Source organism: Nomascus leucogenys, chromosome 18 (genome assembly GCF_006542625.1).
Source record: "Nomascus leucogenys isolate Asia chromosome 18, Asia_NLE_v1, whole genome shotgun sequence".
Taxonomy (NCBI): Eukaryota; Metazoa; Chordata; class Mammalia; order Primates; family Hylobatidae; genus Nomascus; species Nomascus leucogenys.
Window position 1 is genome coordinate 41,242,389 of NC_044398.1, and position 13,316 is coordinate 41,255,704.

At 40.3% G+C, this 13,316-nt stretch overlaps 1 long non-coding RNA gene across 1 annotated transcript in view; it reads left to right on the plus strand.

The window, feature by feature from the left end:
• The window catches only part of LOC100579626, a 36,229-nt gene extending 23,421 nt beyond the window's left edge, over positions 1 to 12,808 (plus strand). Inside the window, exon 5 of the long non-coding RNA XR_001114841.2 lies at positions 12,240 to 12,808. This is a non-coding gene — a long non-coding RNA (uncharacterized LOC100579626). The remainder of the gene's footprint in view (positions 1 to 12,239) is intronic.
• The last annotated feature ends 508 nt before the right edge of the window (positions 12,809 to 13,316 follow it).

The window sequence follows — 13,316 nt, forward strand, 5'->3', positions numbered from 1 at the left end:
AAAGGAGGCTACACAGTTGTAACACTTTGACCATAATTATATAAAAATAATAACAAATACATTAAGATGTCAGGGTGAAAACAATTGCCAGCATGGTAACAATAACTTTGCTTCAATTATGGGATTAGGGCTGATTTTTTTTCTCTCTCTTTTACTATTCTCCAATTTTTCTGGAATGTGGTTCACATAATGGAAACAATGCTCTTTCCCTCCCCTTCTGCAGGAATTAAATGAGGTAATGATTATAAAGTGCTTTTTCCTTTGTTTCTCTCCTCTCCATAACCCCATTGTGTCCTGACGACCTTGTCCTGAAAAAGAGGGAGAATGGGGCTTGGTTGGATTCTCTTGTTCCCAGGGCAAGTCTTTCTCTAGTTTTCTTCCTTGTCCTCGAACTGTGTCAACTTTGGGCCACAAATGAAATGCCCTCGACAACCCAGTGGACTTATCTTGGGGATCTCTTGCACCTGCAAAGTGAAGGCCTCTGTATCCCTTCCACAAAAACTTCAACCCTGTCAAAAACAGCTTTGTTATGTGAAGTTTTATTGGGAAAGGAAGTGTCCCAAGAATTTCCTATAGCTGAGCCTGTTACAAAAGTTCACTCCGCCTTTCCAACACTCGCTCAGGTTTCTAGCCGCCTTGGTGGTCCCCACTCTCTCTCTCTGCGTGTTGAGCTGTGATTCCCTGTTCAGGTCTGAAGTGATTCTGGATTTCGCCTCATCTTGACATGTGTTTTCCACTTCTTCAATTTTACTTTCTTTTTTCTAGACCACTTGTGAAGAGGAAAGTTATTCCTCTTAAAGATGAAATATCTTTCCACCCTAACTAATGAAGGCATCCCAGTACGACCTTTCCCAGGAGAGTCCTGGAGAAATGAATGGCCCCCGACACGACAGTGCTGGGCACGGGTCTGAGCTGGGGAGGGGCCAGCATTCTGCTCCCGAGGGAATCCTGAACACGACTCTCATATTTTCTTCCACGAGCCAACTCAACCCAGAACATTGCCCTTAAAAACATTTCCTGTGTCTTAGGTAAACCCTGCATTCGGTATTCTAAAGAGACTTGGAAATACATCACCGATATTTATTTCAGCATCACTTGTAATATTGGACTATTGGACATGTTCTGATGTCCATTAAGAGGGATCTGGTTTAATAAAGTATGGTCCATCTAACAAGGCCCAGAGCAGTGTGTGCAGTAAGGTCTCATTTGTATTAAAATATATTTATATATGTAGGTAACTAGACATTAGAATATTTCTGCAAAGATAGAGAAGAAAACAGTAACATTCTCCTCTGGGGAAGACAACCAGAGGGGCTGAAAGGCAGAGTGGAGAAGACCAATTATTTTATTTTATTTTGTATTTCTTTGCTCCCTTTGAGTTTTATATTAATTTAGATATATATATGTATATTTATATTTACTAGAAAAAAGTTGAAATGTATAACTAGTGGGCATGCTAAGAGACCTTTCCATTTGGGTGCATTACCTCTTAGGATTACAATTTTCTCATTTTCATCTATCTGCATTAAAAAGGGAAATAATTTCCATGCCTGTATCTTTGGCAAGCCCTCTCACCCTACTTTACAAAATTGCTTCAGGCTGCTGCAAACATATTCAAGGTTTGCTTTCTTTATTTTTCAGCTCCTCACCCTCTTGGGAGCCACTTTAAAAATTTTCTGGCCAAGAACTCACCTCACCCCTCCTGGTCCCACCTCCAAGGGGTGGCAAAAAATCTAAAACATAAATACTGGAAAACTGATTTTTGATAAGATCCTAAGACATAATATTTATATAAACTTTAACTCTTGCAAGAGGTGCCTCGAGTATGCTGGGTGTTAGAATGATAAGGAGGGTGCAGCTTTCAGCAGCCAAGTTAAGGTGATCTAAAATCGCTCACATGTGGATGGAGGAATTAACAAGTGGAGGGTGTAAGTTACGAGTTGCTCCTCCACACTCAGATGCAAGAAGCATCACATTTCTTTATTTTTCCAAATCAAATGACACCTGGCTCTCAGCATCTGCTCCCGAGGGTTAAGAAGAAACACGATGCTGGCTGTTCTCAGGGTTCCTTCCTCTTCAACTAGATCATGCAGGGATCCTGGAGCCCAAGAGCCCTGGAAACGGGCAGGAGCTGCACCTCAGCCTGTGACCAGCATCACAGCTACTGCTGTGTCCTCTTGGCTTCATGATTCCTTCATCTTTAGGGCTCTGTGGCTCAGGGGCCACAGAAATGCCACTCATACCACATTGTTCTTGGCCTGAAGGAGGGTTTCCCGCTTGGCTCAGAAGCAGCAGAGGATAATTTCCAGCTTCCATGCAGCTGTGAAGGACTGGCTCCCCACTCTCCAAAGCCCTAGCTACCCCCAGCCCTTGGTTTGGATGGGGACAGGTTCCCAGGGCTCACCTGCTCTTGCTGCCTGCCTGGGGCATCTTCCCAGTCTTGAAAACACCATTCTCCCTCTTCTGCTTGTACACAAACACAGAGACTTCTCTGGATGGCTTAGCTTTCCAGAGCAAAAGCTTGAGTCTTTAGGTCTGTGGTCCACCTCCTGAAATTTGGGAATTGGGTGTTCAGGGTCTCAGGAAAACAGTGCCCGCTTCTCTGAGCAGCACATTGAAGCTTTCCCTGGTGAGCCGAGGGCAGCAGCACTGACTGCATAAATGGCCATGCTGTGTTCTCCCTGACCCACTTCCATACACTCACTTCTCTAAACATAAAGACAGTGACTTCGGTTCTCTGCTCTCACCAGGAGAGGGTAAAATGGGCAGTCTCCAGCCTACATTCTTTCCTTAATCTCCCTCTGCTGGATCTCTAAGCTCAGCCATCCTGAACCTCGTGGTGACCATGGCTCCTGAGCCTCCGCGCTTACAGCCCAGCCTGCAAACAGCAGGCTTGATGCCTCGCCCTTGGGGCAGCAGCTCCCCTTAACCGGGCTGGTTCCTTCTGCCCCAGAGACCATAGATGCAGGAGGACACTTTGGAAGCTTTCATTCAGCACTTTGGAATATATGATTCCACCTGAGGTTCGCAGAGTCTATAGAAAAGTGATTCTCAAACATTGATTGTGTTAAAAAAATCCTCTACCTGGGCTCCTTCAAAACCACACTGTCTGAGAGACTGAGACAGTTGGCTGCCTGAAAGAATTTGACTGGACTCACAGTGGATTCTAACATAGCTGGTCCCTTGAGTTGTCATTGAGAAATAATCCTTCCAAAATGACAAGTCCACCTGAGATTTACCCTGTCACCTGAAATCCACACTCACTTTTCCAATGGTATATTGATTACCAAACAGGAGAAAGCAGGGCCTTGCTGTGCACTAATTAGCTCCAATACCCTAGGCTGTCACCAGGTGGTGGGGCGCCTGTTTGCTGCTGTCTACCTTGCTACCTGTGGGATCACCAGCAACTCCTCAGGAGGTTCTGAGTCCCCAGCTCCCTGCAGAGAGGATGGGCAGAGAAACTAAATGCTTGGTTGATGGCTGGGAGTGTGGGCTGAGGGCAGGTGGATGCATAGATAAAGGAATAACCGTAAGTTTAACTGAATATTGGAAAAACAAAAGGACAATAGAGTTCTGAAGTATTCTGAAGAAAACTTTAAAGATCGTTGGCCTAGGTAATTGTAATTTGCTTTCAAATTTTAAATTTTTTTAGATGACAAAGAGTGATACATATTCAAAGTATTAATTTATGCAATAGAGAAATATATACATAAAAAATCATGTTCACCTGTCCATACTACTCAAAGCAATATACAGATTCAATGCAATCCTATAAAAATTTTAATGACATTTTTCATAGAAATCAAAAAAATTCTTAAAATTTTTATGCAATGATAAAAGACCTTGAATAACCAAAACTATCTTGAGAAAGAAAAACAAAGTTGGAGGCATTACACTTCTGGGTTGCAAATTGTATTACAAAGCAGTAATAATCACACGGTATGGTATTGGTATAAAAACACTCATACTGTATATACCAATGGAACAGAACAAAGAGTCCAGAAATAAGCCCAAGTATACATGGTCATCTAATCTTTGACAAGGCCACCCAGAAGACAAGATGGGGAAAAGATAATATCTTCAATAAATGATGTTGGGAAAATTGGATGTCCACATGCAAAAGAATGAAACTGGATCTTTATCTTACACCCTTCACGAAAATCAACTCAAAATTGATTAAAGACCTAAATGTAAGATGTGAAACGATAAAATTCCTGGAACAAAACACAGGGGAAAAGCTCCTTGATATTGTCTTTGGCAATTATTTTTTAAAAAAATATAACTCCAAAAAGCACAGGCAACAAAAGCAAAAACAAACAAGTAAAGACTACATCAAACTAAAAGTCTTCTGCACAGCAAAGGAAACAATTAACAAACTGAAAAGGCAACCAACGGAGTGGGAGAAAATATTTGCGAGCCACATGTCAGATAAGGGCTAAAATCCCTATGGAGTTCATACAACTCAACAGCAAAAAACAAAACAAAACAAAACAAACAAACAAACAAACAAACAAAACAAATAACCTAATTAAAAAATGGGCAAATGGCCTGAAAAGATATTCCTCCAAAGAAGACAAAAAAAAAAAAATGGCCAACGGCTATAAGAAAAGGTACTCAACATCACCGATCATTGGGGAAATGCAAATTAAAACCACAATGAAGTATCATCCTACATCTATTAGGATGGCTATTGTAAAAATGACAAGAGATGACCAGGGTTGATGAAGGCACAGAGAAAAGGGAATCCTTGTACTCTGTTGGTGGGCATGTAGATTTGTGCAGCCATTATGGAAAACAGTATGGAGGTTCCTAAAGAAAATAAAAATAGAACTTCCGTACGACCCAGAAATCCCACTTTTGGGTATATACTCAAATGAAATCACCACGTTGTAAAGATATCTGTACTACCATGTTCATTGCACCATTACTCACAATAGTCAAGATATGGAAACAAGCCCTGTCAATCAACGGATAACTGGATAAAGAAAATGTGGTAGATATACACAATGGAATGTTATTCAGCCTTTAAAAAGAAGAAAATCTTGCCATGTATGATAACATGGATGAAACTAGAGGACATTATGTTAAATGAAATAAGCCAGACAGAGAAAGAAAAATATGGCACGATCTCACTTAGATATGGAGTCTAAAAAAGAAAAACCATGAATAAGTAGAAACAGAGTAGAAAGGTGGTTACCAGAGGTGGAAGCAGGCGTGGGGGAAGTGGGGAGATATGGGTCAAAGGGTATAAACTTGCGGTTATGTGGAATGGTAAGTCTAGAGACCTAATGTACGGCAAGTGGACTAGAGTTAAATCTGCTGTATTGTATATTGAAAATGTGCCGGAGTAGATTTTAGGTGCTCTTGTCACATACATACACACAAAAGAAAATGTAACTATGTGAGATGATTGGTGGATATGTTAACCTACTTGGCTGTAGTAACCATTTCACTATAAATACGTAATATCAAAGCATCATGCTGTATTCCTTAAATACATACAACTTAAAAAATAAGGAAAAAACGTAATGGCCACATCCCCAAACCCACAGAACAGAGTTAACTGTTGGTATGTGTCCCTCTACATTTTTCTTAGCTGTCATAAAACTTATATGAGCAAATGTAAAGGATGTTTTCTTTCCTTAAAAAAAAAAACAAAACACGAAAACAAAATTAAGGACTTATTATTTCATTTGTTTTGCAGTTTGCCTCCGTCCCCCCAAATAAATCCTGGACATCTTTGTAGGTCAATTCAAATAGATCTAGTATATTCTTTTAAAATTATTTCATAATATTCAATGATATGAGTATTCTGTAACTTAGTCTTCCTGAGCCTCTTCCTTTCCTTCTTTCTCTTTTCCTTCTTCCTCTTCCTCTACTTCTTCTTTTTTCCCCCTTTTTTCTCCTTTTCCTTCCTTTCTCTTCTCCTCCTCTTTCTTCTGGTCTATACAAATAACCGTGTAAGAAAATCCCTGCATTATTTGAGCACCACTGCTAGTCCAAACGGTGACAGAAAAAGGCATCCCCCAAGACATTTTACTGCCAGAAAACTGTTATAAAATATATACAAATCCATTATGACTAACAGGAAAATGATGCACCTTAGAGTTCATGGTTGCAAAATTTTATGCAGCAGTCCTCACATACTAAAGCCATTATTTATATAAGATCAGATTCCCGGTCAATGCAGATACATACTTTAACTTTCAGTAGCTTCTGCCAAATCATATTCCAAAAAAGTTGCAATACTACAGTGTATGCAATACACTGCCCACACCCTCAATAACATGAATTTCTATCTGAAGATAAAAACTTTCAAAAATAGCTTTATTGTTTATTGTGTAATGAAATAAGCTCATTGCCAAAAATCCCCAGAGTCCTAATAGCCTAAGATGGCCATTGTTAACTCACAGATTAGCATTTTTTCCAGGTATTTCTTTATGCCTCTTGAAATAGATGTCAATACTTTTTCCTGATTGGCATTGGACTAAAACAACTGTTCTTCGACCTACTCTTTAAGCTTAACACTATTGGGAGCCCCTTTGTGGGCCAACAAATGGAGATGTGCACCATCATTTTCTGGGGAACATGCATTGTTTTCCATTCTCACATTCTGGGTGTAGATACACCATTACATAGCCTCACTTTGGGGGGTTTGTGCATTTGGACCCATCTTCACTTTCTTGGATTCTTGAAATATGTTGTGATGTGTGATCTGCTTCCAGATATTACTAATTTGTGTCTTCTCTTTTTTTTTCCTGATCAGTCTGAATGGGGGTTTATAAATTTAATTGGTCTTCTGAAAGATCCCACTTTTGACTTTATTAATTTCCTATATTTTTTCTTTTTTCTGTTTTATTGACATCCACTCTGATCTTTATTATTATTCCTTGTCTTCTGCTTATTTGGAGTTTCTTTTAAAAATAACAATACTAAAAATATTGTCTTTAATATTTTTTCTAATTTATTTATCTTTTAAACGTTGACAAAAATTGTATATATTTATTGTATGCAACATGTATTTTGAAATATTTTTTACTAGTTTCTTAAAGTGGAAGATAAGGTTATTGATTTGAGACCTTTCTTTTCTAATACAGGCATTTAGTGCTATAAAATTACACTTTAGCTGTATATCACAAATTTTAATATGTTGCATTTTCATTTATAATTACTTCAAAATACTTTCTAATTTCTGTTTTAATTCCTTCTTTGATCCCTGAGTTATTTAGAAGTGTGTGACTTATTTTTTCTACATAATTGGGGATTTTTAAAGATACCCTTATTTTACTGATTTCTAAAGTAGTTCCATGTGGTCAGAGAATATGCTTTGTATGACTTGTATGGTTTTACATTCACTGAGACTTTATGGCTAAGAGTATGCCTTGGCAAATGTTCCGAGTACGCCTGAAAAGGATGTGCATGCTTGTCAGGTAGAGTGTTCTATCAATGTCAACTAGGTTAAAGCTGATTGATAGTTTTGTTCAAATCTATATCCTTACTGATTTTCTTTCTACTTGTTCTATTAGTTATTGAGATAGGGATTTGCAAATCTTAGATTCTAATTGTGACTTTTTCTATTTCTCTTTACAGTTCTATTAACAGTTTTTGCTTCATGCGTCTTGAAGCTATGTTATTAGTTGGTGGTTCATCCACATTTGGATGACTTACCTATCTTAGAATGTATTTCTATTGCCATAGACACATGACAGCTGTGAGTAATAGAGCTCTTGAGTCCTACTTTTCTCAAATCTCGATTGTTTCATTGCATTCCAGTAAGAAGAAAATGCTGAGGAGTGTATGATAGTCAGCTAATAGTTTTCCTTTTAGGATACTGGCTTTTACTTTCTCAAAAGTATTTGTGGTTATTTTTTGGACAAATCTTGGTGTATTTCATCCTATATTCTTTTTATCAGGGTACAGTAAACCTTTGAATTATATTTATTTTTTCTTTCACTGTAGAAAAGATCCTAGTTGAATTTTATGTCTTACAATTTTTTCTAGTCTCTTCTTTAGGTATATAATTATTTTTGTGTTAAATTTCCAGTTTTCTGTTTGTCTCTGTTATTTTCACCCTTGTCACTTTTATTTCTTTATTTATGTTTCTTTCTTCTTGTCATTATTTTCTTCTTTGTTTTCCTGGAATCAGTCTCCTACAGTGTTCACTTCAACTATCTTTTGCATCTTGCATGCTTTTCTGCCCTCCTTTCTGTTTCTCTTTCTCCTCCTCTCCTACTCATCCTCTATTTCCTTCTCTTCTCTCTACTCTTCTTCCTTCCTTAGTTCAAATTTCACTTAATATTGAATGATGTGATTTTAAATATACTTTTGACCCTTGAACAAAATAGGTTTGAGCTACAGGGGTCCACTTATACGTGGATTTGTTTTTCAACCAAAGGCAGAACTTAAAATACAATATTTGCAGAATGTGAAACTTGATTTCATGGAGGGCTGACTTTTCCTAGAAGCAGGTTCTGCAGGGCTGATGGTGGAGACCTGAGTCTGTGCTGATTTTTGTATATACGGCAGATCCTGGAACCAATTCTCCCCCACTGTGTACACTGAGGAATGACTGTATTTACCTTTGAATAGGGTCAGTTCTGTTTGAATTTGGTAACCAAAATAATGTGGGTAGAATTTTCTTGATTCTCCACCTTTTTTACTTAACCATCATTTTGAGTGTCTCCTTAGGATATGAGTTAAATGCATGTGTTAGACCTTGTGTTTGGGCATAGAGCATGCTGAGCAAGGGAGGGAACTTAGAGCCTTGATTCTACTTCAGGTGAGAACAAGGGAGGCAACCACAAAGATGCTAGCTGAACGTTTGCTGACTGAGTGGGCAAACCACTGAATGCCTGCCTGACCTGTCTCACAGAGAAGTGCAAGGTTAGGTGAGAAGACTAAAGCCACTTCAAGACATGGAGTCAACCCTGGTGCCCATCAAGGGTTGATTGGATGAAGAAAATGTGGTACACATATACCATGGAATACTATAGCCATAAAATAGAAAGAGATCATGTTTTCTGCAGCAACCTGGGTGCAGCCAGAGGCTATTATCCTAAGTGAATTAATGCAGAGGCAGAAAACCAAATACCAACCAAAAACCAAGTGCATTTCTCACTCATAATTGGGAACTAAACATTGGCTACACATGGACATGAAGATGGGAGCAATAAACACTGGGAATTCCAAAAGCAGGGAAGGTTGAAAAACTACCTATCGGGTACTATGTTCACTTGGGTGGCAGGTTCATTAGAAGCCCAAATCTCAGCATCATGCAATATACCCATGTAACAAAACTGCACAGGTACCTCTGAATCTAACATAAAATAAAATTAAAAATCCAAATTAACAACAATAAAAAAGCCGCTTTGAGCATTACCAACTACTACACACACACTGAGCTGAGGTTCTTAGAGTTAGTGAAGGTGGTCACTGCAGGACAGTGCTTTCTGGTAAAACATCCCACTTTCCCTGAGATGTCACACTTTTTATCCAAAAGAAATCATGCCATGTGCACTTGGGCTCTGTTGCATGGCTACAGAACAATGACAGTTATTACAAATTAGAAGTCTGTGGTTGTGACCAAATTCCTGGGATGGGTGACTCCATGGCCCAGACAGACAATGTCTGCCCTTCAGAGTGCAGACTGGGGAGGGAAGTCCCCAGGCAGCGCTGCCACTGATGCAATTCATCTGTGCTGGGCACTCAGTAAAAAGCCTTCCTTTCCCAAACATTTTCTACACTGCTGTGTGGGAGTAGATCCCATGAGGTACATTAAACTGTGCTCTGCTGAGAGGCCCATGCCTCCCAGCAGCTTCCAGAGATGGGCAGTGTGTAATTTGGGGAGGTCACCGGGTCTGCTATCACTCTTATTCCCTCTGCACTGTGACATTTCATGGAGAATTCACACTCAGGCATGTCAGAGCTAAATGGCGACAGGCTGATCTGGTGTCACTGAGAATGCTCTGGATTCTTTCCTGCTGCAGACTTGCACATGTGAGAGACAGCTCAGACTCCCAGGCTCCCAGCTTGGCCCTTTTCTGTGCTGGACCGCAGACAGCAACACCTTCCTTTCAGCAGCTCCTTTTGGAGCAAAGTCTTTGCCTTCATCCTGTTTTCTTGTAACTGTTCTCGGAGCTTGGTTGACCCTCCAGTGTTAATACTCATTTGCTACTTGATTTGGCCCATGATCCTGTGTTTCTGAAGACTAAGCACATCAACAGAAAAGGGACCCACATGTTATTTGCGTGTAATAGATGTGAAATTTGCATCACTGAAATTGGGCTTGAATTGGCTAAGCAAGCTTCAATAAAAACTTAAGACTTCCGGGATGTGCAGAATACAGAAAGTGGGGCATTATCCAGCTCACAACTCCTGTAGGGTGTGAGTGGTGCTCAGCCACTCCACTCCAGGCCATGGCTGATTGGTTCTAGGGAGAGGAGCCTGAGCCAAGCTCAGCCAATCACATTCTCACTCTCAGGACCATGAAAACCTGAGATTGAAGCACAGTCATCTTAGGGTGGATCCCCAGACCTAAGGCCCCCTGGCCTCTCTACACTTGACATTCTCAGCCTCTCCTCCAAGGTCCTCTCATTTCTGCTATAGCCCTTCACTCTTGCCCCTTAACATCTAGGCCTCTAGACTCAAGAGCCCAAAGACTGTTGTAACCATGCCCTTGCTGCTGGCCACACTAGTTGGACATGTCCTCACATCTTGTCCATGACACAGCTCAGCCAACATGCCCAGAATCCAGGCCCCTAAACTCATTGTCTCAGGATACTCAGGCTCTACTTTCACCCTTTTTGTAGGCTACAAAACTCAAGTTACGGAAACAAAGTGAAGATGAATATATATGGGATGTCTGCATTTTTGAGGTCCGACAAATTTGAGCATAGAAACCTCTGGTCTGGTGGGCTCAAAAATATGTCTAAAGACTTTAGGATTATTATAAGGACCCGAGATGCATGCACTCAGTTGATCAATTTAATAATGATTATAATTTCAAGTTAATGTTTGGTTTTATGATGGGAAGTAAACAAAATACATAAATTGATTCAGTCTCAAGGAGTTTAAAGTAGACAACACTGATTGACTTATTCATTGATGGAGTAATTCTTTAATTTATTTAATGGCCATCTATTCATTCAACAAAAGTTTATTGAAAATAAGCTCATGGCAGGGCATGTTTTGGGGGAGTTCAGGGATAAGGAGTCAATCCTAAAGACACATGTCAATATATATTGATAAACATGAGAAAAGGCTTGGCATGAGCCTGAAGAAGTACTTACATTTAATATAGGCATTGCATTAGTTAGGGTTCTGTACGGGGACACAACTAATAGGATAGATGTGTATATGAAGGGTAGTTTATTAGGAGAATTGACTCACAGGATCACAAGGTGAAGTCCCACAACGGCCATCTGCAAGCTGAGGAGCAAGGAAGTCAGTCCTCAAAAGTCGGGAAGCCGACAGTGCAGCCTTCAGTCTGTGGCCAAAGGCCCAAGAACTCCTGGCAAATCACTGATGTAAGTCAAAGAATCCAAAGGCTAAAGAACTTAGAGTCTGATGTTCGAGGGCAGAAAGCATCCAGCATGGGAGAAAGATGGAGGCTGGAAGACTCAGCACGTCAGTTTCTTCCACCTTCTTCTCCCTGCTATATTCTAGCCACGTTGGCAGCTGATTAGATGGTGCCCACCCAGATTGAGGGTGGGTCTGCCTCTCCTAGTCCACTGACTCAAATGTTAAACTCCTTTGGCAACACCCTCACAGACACCACCCCCCTACCCAGCTGCCGCAGGGAACAATGCTTTGCATCCCTCAATCCAATCAAATTGATGCACAATATTAACCATCACAGCCATGTATGAAGGCAAGGAGAATAACTAGAAGTTTCTTGCAGTCAGGCAGGTAGATGATAATGATCTAGATTACAGATATGGTAGTGAGTATGAACGGAAGATTAGTTTCTAAAGATATTTAAGAAGTAAGTGACTGGAAGATATGGGGATAGAGGGGGAGGTGAGGGAGAGTCAAAGGTGAGGTCATGTTGCTGACTTGTAGGGCTTGTTAGATGCTGATAGAGATAGAGAAGTAGTTTATGTGGGAAGATCGTTCTGTTTTCTGATATGGGTTTGTTAGATATGAATGAAAATGTTGAGTGAGTCTGAGTTTTGGAGAGACATTTATGTTGAGCATCTAACTGGAGAATCATTTTCTTCCTTTTTGTTTTCGTTCTCCAGCTTTATTGAAGTACCAGAGAATCATTTTCTTAAGAGGTGGTAATAGAATCCATGCAATTGAAATAAATCAACAGAAAAAAAATGATTCAGAAGAGAGGGGACTAGCCTAATGACCACTGTGATATTGTGAAATATATATGGGTCTTCATCCTGTGTCTTGGCATACCTGAAACCCTTGGAATATCTAAAGGCATGGTTTTCATGTGCAAATGATTGACTGATGTCTTCAGGATGGAGCTAATCACCAGAAATATCAAAGCATAATTAGAGTGTTGGGACCTTCAGCCATACCCCACACCCCTGACTTTTGGGGAGGAGAGAGGGGCAGCAAGTTAAGTCCATCACCAGTGGCCAGTGATGTAATCAGTCATGCCTATGTAATGAAGCTTCCATAAAAATCCCAAAGGACTGGGTCTGGAGAGCTTCTGGATATCTGAGCACATGAAGGTTCCTGGAGGGTGGTGCCTGGGGCAGGCATGGAAGCATCTCATCCCTTCCCTCATGCCTTGCCCTATGCATCTCTTCATCTGTATCCTTTAAAATATCTTTCGTAATAAACTGCTAAGCATAAGTGTGTTCCTGAGTTCTGCGAGCGATCTTAGCAAATTAACTAAACTGAGGAGGGAATCATGGGAAATCCAATTTATAGCCAGTCTGTCAGAAGCACAGGTAAAATAACCTGGGGCTTGTAATCACCATCAGAAGTGGGGGGCAATCTTGTGGGTCTGAGCCCTCACCCTGTGGGATCTGATGCTACCACTAGGGAGAGAGTGTCAGAATCGAATTGGAGGACACACAGCTGGTGTCCACTGCTGCAAGACTAGTTAGTTACTTGCCTGGTGTGCTGGAAAAATCCCCTACAGAACCTGGTGTCAGAAGTACTCTGCTTTGTGAGAGTATAGGAGAAACTAAGTTTGTTTTTTCCCTCAATATTATTACATTCAAAATATAAAAGAAAGCATGAGCAGAGGGATAAGGGAAATAATTGAAAGGATGTCAAAGGGGCAGAATAAAAATTAGCGGAGGATGGGGTTAAGGGAGCCAAAGAGAGTCTTTGGATTAGAAGAAAGGAATCAT